Raw genomic sequence first — 10,587 nt, forward strand, 5'->3', positions numbered from 1 at the left:
GAATTCGGTAATTCCGATTTCGAATTGGTTAAAATCAGGTCGAATTCGAAAATATAATTTTTGAAATCGATAATTTCGAATTGGAGAATTCGAAATAGGAATTCGAATTCAGAAATTTGTTTTCGATTTCGAATAATAATATTTATATATAATATAATAGTTTTTAACAATACATATATAATATATATTATATAACATAATAACAATATACATGATATATCTAACAATTGAAATTGCAAAAACCCTAATCTGTTAACACTTTTGTACTCTTCTGCCGTCTCTTCCTCATCGTCTCTCCCCTTCCTTCCTCCGCCTCCACCGCCTGACTCACTGTCTCACCTTCCTTCATCCGCCTCCGACTCACTGTGATTTCCTCCTCAGCTTCCTACTTCCTCAGTTTCACCTTCATCTTCACGCCATTCAAGCCCGACAGAGACAGACATCATCAGCCTTCATCTTCAACTATTGTAGTGTAGTGTGGCGTCTCATTCCTCACCTGGGTGGTTGACGCTTTGAACCCATTGGATTGGTAATGCGGAATTGGATTCTTTAATTGCCGCATTTTCTCTGCCGTTTTATCAATCATTATCCATTTGCTGGATTGCAAATTAGTAAGCATTAATAATTATTATTATCATAATTTTACCCACAGGTAGAGATATCCTTCCAAGTAGAGGTGGCAAAATGGGTGATTTGGGCGGGTTTGGGTTGGGTAAAATGGGTAATGGGTATAAATGAGTCAACCCATTTATATCCATTTAATTAGATGGGTATAAATGGGTAAGTCAAAAAATGAATTGGGTAACCCAATTATCCATTTATAACCCATTTATTCTAATTTTTTACAAGCTCATATAAATTCATTTTGTAAACTAAATTATCAATTTATATCATTTTACACCCATCATTAATTTTAAATATTTACTTATTATGCCAAATAAGTCTAATTATCAATTTTTTTCCTTCCGCGTGCCATGTTGCAAAATTACATATTATTTAATAATTGAACAATGAGAATCTAAAAATGTGGACTAAATAATATGAAAGTTAACAAAAAAATTTAATCCAAAACTTTGAACCCCTAGCATTTTAAAATTTCATTTGAAAAGGTAAGAAAGGAAGCTAAAATTTGTCATAAATTGATGATGCTAAAAAATGATCAAATTAATAAATTACAAGGAAATAAAGCGATAAGATAAAACCAACAAATAAATATAATAAATAAAACAAAAATACTTAACATAAAAAATAGTTAAAAATCCTTATGAAGACTAGCAATCACTTCATTTAGCATACAAATATCAACCTGAAGTCAATATATGTAAATTACTCAACAGTACTATGAGTAATCACAGGTAGGTTGGATTATACAAGATATACAAGAAACTGAAAATGTAAATATGATAAAGTCAAAAGAAACTCTTTAAGAAAAAACTGCAGCCAGAATGGTTTTCATTGCCACAGGACAGCGAGATGCACGAGAGAAGTTGACTCTCAGGGCCTGGTCTCTGCAAAATCCAAATGCAGACGGTGGTACTATTAGAGCAAAATATTTGCCATAAGTTTCTATACCATGCCTGCTCATGTGTTCTCTTGATAAACTGAACTCAGTATTATTCTTCAAACCTTTGCGCAGCAGCTCAATATGACTAGAATTCTGATTAGAAGACGGGATGAAGTAAGCAGCTTGAAGGAGTGCCAGTGACAATACAAATATCCACTTGACAGTAAAAAGATAGCAACCTAAAAGTTTGCTGCTGGCTCAACACAAAATAGAGAAGATTCCTGGCAACCAAAACCAAAACCAAATTCAAAGTTCTGTTTTTTGCTACTTAAATTTCATATAGACAGAAAGATAAAATTCTTTTCACCACATTACTAACAATCTCCATGATCATGAGAATACAGCTTACCTAAATATGAAGGTTAGTAAGTTTAGCAACTAAAGGTGCAAAGTCAATACTCAGTCTTTCTTTATCTTCATCATCTTCAGAAGCTGAAATCAAAAGTAAATTCAATAAGTGACCAAAAAAGTAAAATACAAGATCATGTGCACTCAAAAGGTTAAGTATAACATACCTGTTACTCCATATAACCAGTCCCTAGTACATAACAAGACCTCCACATTTTCTGGTAGGAGCGAAGTACGATATTTACCCACAATTCTACCACCAATACTGAAAGCTGATTCCGAGGCCACTGTAGTGATAGGAATACTTAAAATATCCCGTGCCATCAAAGAAAGAATAGGGTATCGATTTTTGTTTTCTTTCCAAAAATTGAGAACATCCAATTCTTGAGTTGAAAGGAGTCGAGTATCATCCAAATAAGAGTCTACTTGTGACTTATTCCTCTTGTTTGCATGTTGTTGACTCTCAAATTCAGCAAAATCATCATTGTCATTGCCCAAATCACCACCAGAGCAGCCTGCTATTGATCCATCTAGCAAATCACCATCAAAAGTATTCTCGTACTCCTCAAATAGTAAATAAAATTTATCCCGAACTTCATTAGCACGTTCTTCATAATCAAAAGGATATAGCTTCTTAAAAGCATACACCACATAATCCATTTTAAAACGCGGATCCAAAATGATGGCAAAACTCAAAACCAAGCTATAACATTCCCAATACTTCTCAAATTTCCGTTTCATTTGCCTGGCCATTTCACTCACTTCAATGTCTAAATTATTGACCTCTTCCGTGATAACTTTTTGAATTTTCCAGACACCATGAAAATACAAATTTGCAGTTGGATAATTAGTCCCCGAAAAAAGGGTGGTCAGGTCATAAAAAGGCCTCAACAGTGTTGTAAATTTCTGCACCTTAAGCCATTCTTCTTCAGTTGGGTAAAATCTGCTGAAGTTGCGATCAACCACGTGCAACTGATGAAAGGCAAGCTTATATTCAAGTGCACTATCCAGCATCACAAATGTAGAGTTCCATCTGGTTGGGACATCTTGATGCACCCTCTTATTGCATGGCAAAGAAACTTGAACAATACACTCTGCAAATTTCAACTTTCTTGATTCACTAGCTCTGATATATTTTACACACTCTCGGATCTTTGAGACTGGTTTGGAAATAACTTTGACACCATCTTGGACAATCAAATTTAGCACATGTGCACTGCATCTTACATGAAAAAATTCACCCTCACAAAATAGTGTATTTCTTAGCCTCAAATGCTGCTTCAACAGATTCACCATACCATCATTGTAAGATGCGTTATCCAATGTGATAGTAAAAACTTTTTTTTCAACAGCCCAATCTCTCAATAAATCTATGACTTTTTCAGCTAATATTGGACCACCATGTGGTGGTGGCATGTGGTGAAAATTTAGAACCCTCTTTTGTAAAATCCAATCTTCATCTACGAAATGAGCCGTCAATGCCAAATACCCATCTGTTGCAATAGATGTCCACAAGTCTGCAGTAAGGCAAATTCGACTTGAAATTGAATTTAATTCTGTCTTTACTCTCTCTTTTTCTCTTTTGTACATCTTTTCAATATCAGCCTTTATCGTGTTTCTCGAAATGGGTAAAGCATCTGAATTTAAGTATATACACAAGTCTCGAATTCCTTCTTGCTCCACCAGTCTATAAGGATGGTTATGCTTCACAATAGCAATTCCCATCTTTTCCCGATAAATTCCTTGGTCAATTGGAGACCGTTCTTCAAAATCAGATTGTCCACGCTTATTACAATTTGAAAGATGACGCCATAAGTTGCTTGTTCCGGTTGTTCCACCGCATGCATAATCACGCTTGCACCATTTACATTGTGCTCTTTGTGAGCCATCTGGCTCAACACATAATATTTCAAATTCCTTCCAAATCAATGACGTGAGCTGTCTCGAACGCTTAGAAGAACCTTGGATCAACTCATTTGTATTGGTAGGTTCATGGCTTGTATAAGAACATTGTTCCTGAATGTGCTCTGACAACTCATCTATTGGATCATGATGGGATAGCATTTCTGTTATCTATACTACCAACTTTGTACACCTTATCTGATATTTTTCTGTCTAAGACTCTCAGCCTTCCAATTTTGTACACCTCATCTAATATTTCTGCAACATTGATCCCAAGAACTACATGTTTTTACCAAGTATTGTCAATTTGGTCCAGCCATAAATCTACAGAGCTTTCTACTAAATAAGATCTAATGCAATCTGCCAACAAAGGTAAGCGAAACAATCATTTAACCAGTCCAAGATGTCCAAAAACTTAAGAATGGTAACATACTACGGTGCAATATTTAATTAGATTCAGCAATCTGCAAAACTGAACTTAATTAGATAATCCTAAAATTAATTATACCATTATTAGCCTTCCAAAGTTAAGCTTAACTACTTCAAATTCTTGACTGTCAAAACCACATTCGCCAATGCTTGATCCGCATGCATGCAAATGCAACCAAGAATTCTAGCAGACATGCAATGCAACCAAGAATTCTAATTAGGCACTATTTTGAATTCTAATTCTGGAGATCCGAACGAAAGAGATAACACAAGCGAACCTTTTTTTGGCCGTTAATCAAGGCAAAATAGTTGGCTGCATCGCTTGTGTGTCACCATTCATTCCGTCTGCAGGATAATAACCATTGGAATGTCTCTGTCAGTCCCACTAGTGTCTGTCATCCTATTAGACCACTCACTCCTCACGAGACAGCAGAACTACTTTTCGAACGATGCCCATATGAGCTCAGAAATCGGACATGGAAGGGGCAAAATACAAAGACGGGGAGAAGAGATGGGGGAAACAAACACTGGAGGAAGAAGGGGGAAGGGAAGCAGTGGGCTTGCTGGTGGGGAGGAGAAGAAGATTGACGGTGAAAATGGGAAATACAAAGGGTTTGGGAATGCAAGTTAAATGGGTTAAATGGGTTAGATGGGTTACCCAATTAAACCCATTTAATAAATGGGTATAATTGGGTAACCCATTTATATCCATATATAAAAATTTAATGTACCCATATCCAGTTATTAATGGGCGGGTATGGGTAAAATTAATTAAATGGTTTTATTTGACACCTCTACTTCCAAGTTGTTGCTCTTGTCTCTCGTATTTTGTCCGCATTTACGTTTCTTTTCTTGGACACTTGATGGAATTCTGCTGCAAGTCAGAGACAACATCTAGAATCTGCGCTAGCCATAGGAAATGATATGATGAGTGTATGACTGGCTTAGCAATTTGGGGTTAATTTTGTTTGGAATATGGTGGTTTGTCAGATTACTTGTTTTTTTTCCTCCCCTACTACTGGATTCATGCTTTATTATCTCCCCTGCTACTGGTTTTTCCATTTTTGAACAAGAAAGAAAAAAAAAAAAAGGAATTGGGTGAATTAAAAAAAGGAATTGGGTGAATTCGGAATTGACCGAATTCCGAATTCAATTCGGTATCGAATTCGAAATCGGAATTGACCATTTCGAAATCGAATTCGATTGGAAAAATTCAAGTCAAAATTTTGAAAAATTCCGATTTCAAACTTTCGATTTACCGATTTCGATTTCGATGCACAGCCCTATCTCCAACATCTTTGTTTATCACCTTGGAAGATTCTCCCAAAAGGTTGATTCTTTGACAATCAACTCACCATGATTTTAATTCATTAACATATATAGGTTTGTTTGGATAGAGGATTATTTGCCAAAATTTATTTGCTTACATCACCATTACAATTTCCAACACACCTTTTTATCTTCCCAATTACCTTTTAATCTCACATACATCACATCACAAAAAGTGCTACAGTAAAAATATCTCAAATAATTTACAATCCAAACAGAGCAGACTACTGGGAAATGCCGTTGTTTTCAATTGGGTTGTGATTGCTGACGTGGCGTGCTGCTATTGGTTGATTGGTGGTCGTCCGCCCGTGCGAATTTCCAATTGATGGTCGTTCGTTCTCACGCGTGAATTCTTTTATTTGCTTGCCCAGGCGTTTAGCAATCCTTTTGTTTCCTTTTGTACGGGTCTTTGACCACCGGGTAAACTAGCAAGGGAGAGGTCTCCCTCAATTCCTCAATTCTTGGCTTTTGCAACAAAGCTGTTGGCTGAAGAGTGGCAGAGCTGGTCAATCCACATCAATCAACTCAATCCATCAATCCGTTGTACCAGAAGCTTCTTTCTCATGGTCTCTCCTCTTCTTCTCTCTTGAGTTTTCATCTTCCTCTCAAATCCACCGTTTCTCCATTTTTGTTATGTATACATTTTTCCCCTCTTGATTAAATTTTCTCTCATTCTCTGATAAGTTTCATATTTTTTGTCACAGGATGAGAGGTCAGACTATCAACTAAACCATGAAGAAATGTGGAAATTGCTCTCTAAAGGTGAACACTTTCTCTGTGATTTTCTTTTTGCTTTTTTTGTACATTTTCTCCATATTTTTTCCCTTATATCTCCGTAATAAATCTTTTCTAACCAAGGTATCTGTTGGATAAATAAGATAGGAAAAAAGGATGCAATCTTTCTGTGTTCGATGGCCGTTTTCTTTCCCGAGATTTGTTATCAACAGATGTGATTTTCTTAGATCTTCAAAAAATCACGTCTAATTATTTTTCTTTTGTGATATTGCGATGTTGCATGTATGAAATTTGGAGATTTTCTCCATCGTCGTCATGCTATTTTGTAAGTTTTTTCCCCCTTTTGAAGTCCATTTTCCTCTCTTATCCTTCGTTTTCTCTGATCGACAACAACAAAACCAAAGACCTGGTTGGGATTTTTTGTTTCAGTTCAAAATCTCCTTCGTTTTCTGTTTTTTTTTGTCATTTTTCTGATATTTCTATTTTCTTGGCTAAAAGCAGCAAATCTCTTTTTCCCCATCTCTTTCGTGTCCTTTTGTGAAACAATGAGGAAGGGGAAGGTCAATATTTCATCTCCACTATCTGATGTGAATTTCTAGAATGCATATATGGTACTTTTCTTCCCCTTTCATCTCAGTTTCATTTCTGTTTTATCATTGATTTTTAATTTTTAATTAGAAGAAAAACTTTTAATATCGTATGAGATGATGAATAATTGAAGATTAGCTAGCTTTTAGATATTTATTTACTTAATTGTTTATACCTCTTTGGTGTTTTGTTCTTCCATTTTTGCCTTTCTTGGAGGAAAAATGGCCACCCATGAAAAACAACTGGTAAGGGAAAACATAAGTTTTGTTGTATCATTCTGATTTAATTTTTTTCCCTTCCACTCCCAGTTTAGGATTTGATGGACGATGTTTTTTTTTCTCTCTTTTTTTTGTTCTTTTGGTGTTACTTTTCTGAGTATATTATTGGTTGTTGTTGCAGGAAGGAATATGAAGATTTGAAGTTGACATCTCGAAGAAGTAGTTAAAGCTGGTAATATTTATTTGTGTTATACTATTTATTATACTATAAACCATAGTCTTTTTCTATAAACAGTTTCTCTCACCTAATTTAGCCTATTTTTGTTTATTGAGACTTTTGTCAGAGAAAGGATAAAGGTAAAAGTGATTGGAAGAATGAGCAACTTTCTTCCAGTGTTTTGTGTTTTAGGTTTTATTGTGTTTGTCAAAGTAAATTAGATACAAGTATCTTTTTCTTCTCTATCTTCATTTTTTCCCTTGGCTGGTGAACATGATGAATTTGTTATTTAAACTACTTGGTATTCTTAGTAATGTCAAGATTTGGGAAGCTGTATAATGAAATCTTTATTTCATAGTCGATTTTTCTGATTTTGTGGTTTTGACTTGCAGAGTGAAATCATTATTATGACTGACTTCCTTGAAGATGTTTTCATCAGTTCATGATTCATGAGATACATAGTTATATGAATTAGATAAATGTAGTTTCAAAAGCAAAATCCATGTTATCTACTGTGAAGATACCATCTTTCCTCTTTTAAATTACTAAAGAAACTTGGCAAGATCTTTGGCTGGAAAAAATATGTTCAGAAAATAGTATCCCTGTGCTTCACAACTTTGACCTTTGATGTTGGACCCAATTTTACATTTTTAGAAAAAAGAAAAATTGGAAATAATGCATAGAAACTTCTCTAGAATTTGCTTCCACATATATATACAATATTTTGTTCCCTTTAGGGAAATTTCATCGGTGACATTATTTTATTGTTTGATTTATGTTGGTAAGACTTGTTTTTATGCTCTCTCAATAGATTTCTCCTCTTGTTTCTGTTGTCGCCATTTTTTTTGTGAAATCTTCTTTCTTCTAAGCAACTTTAAAGGTTCTTTTCTTTATATGAATATGTTATTATTAGGGTACATCTAATCCTGATCCTACTTTTGTAGCAGGAAATGACCATACTTTGGGTTTTGTTACTAGTGGATCTGCTCTATTGCATGGTGCTACTCAGACAAGTGCCTCACCCTGGTCTTCAGCATCAATGATATTTCCTCCAACCCTAGGCATGCCTTTAAATGCTGAATGGAATGGGTATCAGATAGTTTGTTTCTGACATCACTTCTCTATTGTACACTGCATTTGTCTTCATGATGACATTTATTGTACGATTCATGTGTTGAATGTTCATCTGATGTTCAAATTGTGGGTGGCATTTGACAGATGGTGTTATCTTTGCTTGCTGAATACCGTATATGAATTTCATCTGATACATTTGAAAATCTGTCACTGTTTCCAATTTGTGCTTGTCAATGTGTAAGGTTTAACGTATGAGGTAATAGTGTAGTGAACAAGTGCTTTCTTAGTTATAATTGAGATGAAGAAACTAATTCTTATCTTTTTGTGCCACGGTAGACTATCTTTTTACTCACCTTTACTGTGATAAAGATCTTCAGAGGCTGTGTTTCTTTTTTTTCAAGACTTTGAAGTTAATTGAAGTTAATAATGATTGTTGTACTCTGCATCTCTTTTAAAAATTGACAATAGGCTTGCTTTGCTATTTCATAGGTAATTTTCTTTTATACGTATTTCATAGGTATTTTGTAGGTAATTTTCTTTTATTTTTTTTGGATTTGGATTAATATCGTTTGATTAAAGTCTGAAATGTCATTATTGCTTTGCTAAGCATACTATCTATAGAACTTATTCAATGCTTGGCTTAAAACCTCAGGCTGTTAACAATTGAAGTAGTTAATTTCAAACCATGTGAAATGTGTGAAGTATGTCCCAATTAACGATGATTAACAAACTAATGCTGACTGTGACAATCAGGGAATAGTGAACTTGATGAATCTGCTTTGAAACCTATGTTCTTAATAATATTGAGATTAGCAAAACTTTATGACCAACGTTGGACTAATTTTGAGATTTTACAAAAAATGAAAAATTGGAGAGCAACTCATAGAAACTTTTTTGTTATTTTCCTTCCCTATATATTTAGAGTTTTGTGTTCCATTTTAGGGATTTTTAATAGTCACATGTGCTTGTGTCTTCTTTCTATGGGAATAGAATAGATATCAAAAGTTTGATTAAATAAGTTGTTGCAAAAACTCAACAATCCATGTAAACCCTGTGAATATTCAATAGGAGCAACCCTGAAACATAATTGAATACCAATTTTTTAGATGAATATTGCCTTCACTATTTTTCTTTACACCTGAAAATTTTTATAGATTCTTGATGCTAGAGTAATATGAACTTTATTGGGAATAAAAGCTGAATTACATGACATTATTTAGAGTTGCATATATTTTGGCTTTTGGATTGGAGTATGTCATTAGAATATAAAGATATCGTCTCTGGAGAAGTTTCTGCTTCATTTTTACATTTTAGGATCTTCTTGGCCTATTTGTTTGCATGATTTTATTTCCTTTTTCACCTTATCTTCCATTGGCATTTTGTGTAAATTGCACAGCTGCATGATCAAGTTGTGGAAAAGTTTACTTGCATACCATCTCCAAGGATCTGGCACATCTAATAGTTTCACTTTGGTGAGAACTCGAGTTACCAAGCAAGACACTTTAGGTTACCTATAAGAATTTTTTCATTTCTTGACTTTGGCAACTACTGTACCAAAAAAAAAAGAAAAAAGAAAAGTTTCTTGCTTGTGAAATGGGTTAAAAATTACAAGGGGTAACAATTTTTTATGAGAGTATTAGTAACCAAAAGTGCAAATGTTTGTTGAATTTGTCCTGTACTTGTTGGCATTATTCAAGTCCCTTGATTTATTTTTAACTTGGTTTTACAGCAGTAAACTAATTTCGATGGATTATATCTTACTTTCTTTTTTGTTATAATACATGGCAGGTTCTTCAGCAGTTTCTTTCGAAATTGCTCATTACACTTCTGGGGTGAGTACGAACTACAGAAAGTTTTTGTTTTTGGTTAAGTTAAAATATGTATTTATCGGAATCATGGAAGTTCAAGTTCATGTTTCGAGATTCTACAAGACTAATTTTATTGTTTTATCTATATATTATGAATTCCTTGACTATGAACAATCTATATTTATTGTGTATATTATTGTACTTTTCAATGACATAGTTTCCCATTTTTTGATCCTTAGTTGCGTTGCAGGCATTTTGTAAACAAGGCATAACTGGGCACATAAATTTTAAAACTGTCCACCGCGCATTTGCGCGGTGATCTCCTCCTAGTAATCTATAAATCAAGGAAACTGTCATCATCTGGGGATTGAAATG

At 34.3% G+C, this 10,587-nt stretch overlaps 1 long non-coding RNA gene across 1 annotated transcript; it reads left to right on the plus strand.

Moving 5' to 3' along the window:
* Window positions 1-242: 242 nt before the first annotated feature.
* LOC113754741 lies at window positions 243-10,323 on the plus strand. The gene is made up of 6 exons (XR_003465355.1): window positions 243-529; window positions 5,944-6,138; window positions 6,277-6,334; window positions 7,295-7,345; window positions 8,278-8,419; window positions 10,193-10,323. It is a non-coding gene; the product is annotated as an uncharacterized LOC113754741 (long non-coding RNA).
* The last annotated feature ends 264 nt before the right edge of the window (window positions 10,324-10,587 follow it).

Source organism: Coffea eugenioides, unplaced genomic scaffold, assembly GCF_003713205.1.
Source record: "Coffea eugenioides isolate CCC68of unplaced genomic scaffold, Ceug_1.0 ScVebR1_1006;HRSCAF=1785, whole genome shotgun sequence".
NCBI classification, from domain to species: Eukaryota; Viridiplantae; Streptophyta; class Magnoliopsida; order Gentianales; family Rubiaceae; genus Coffea; species Coffea eugenioides.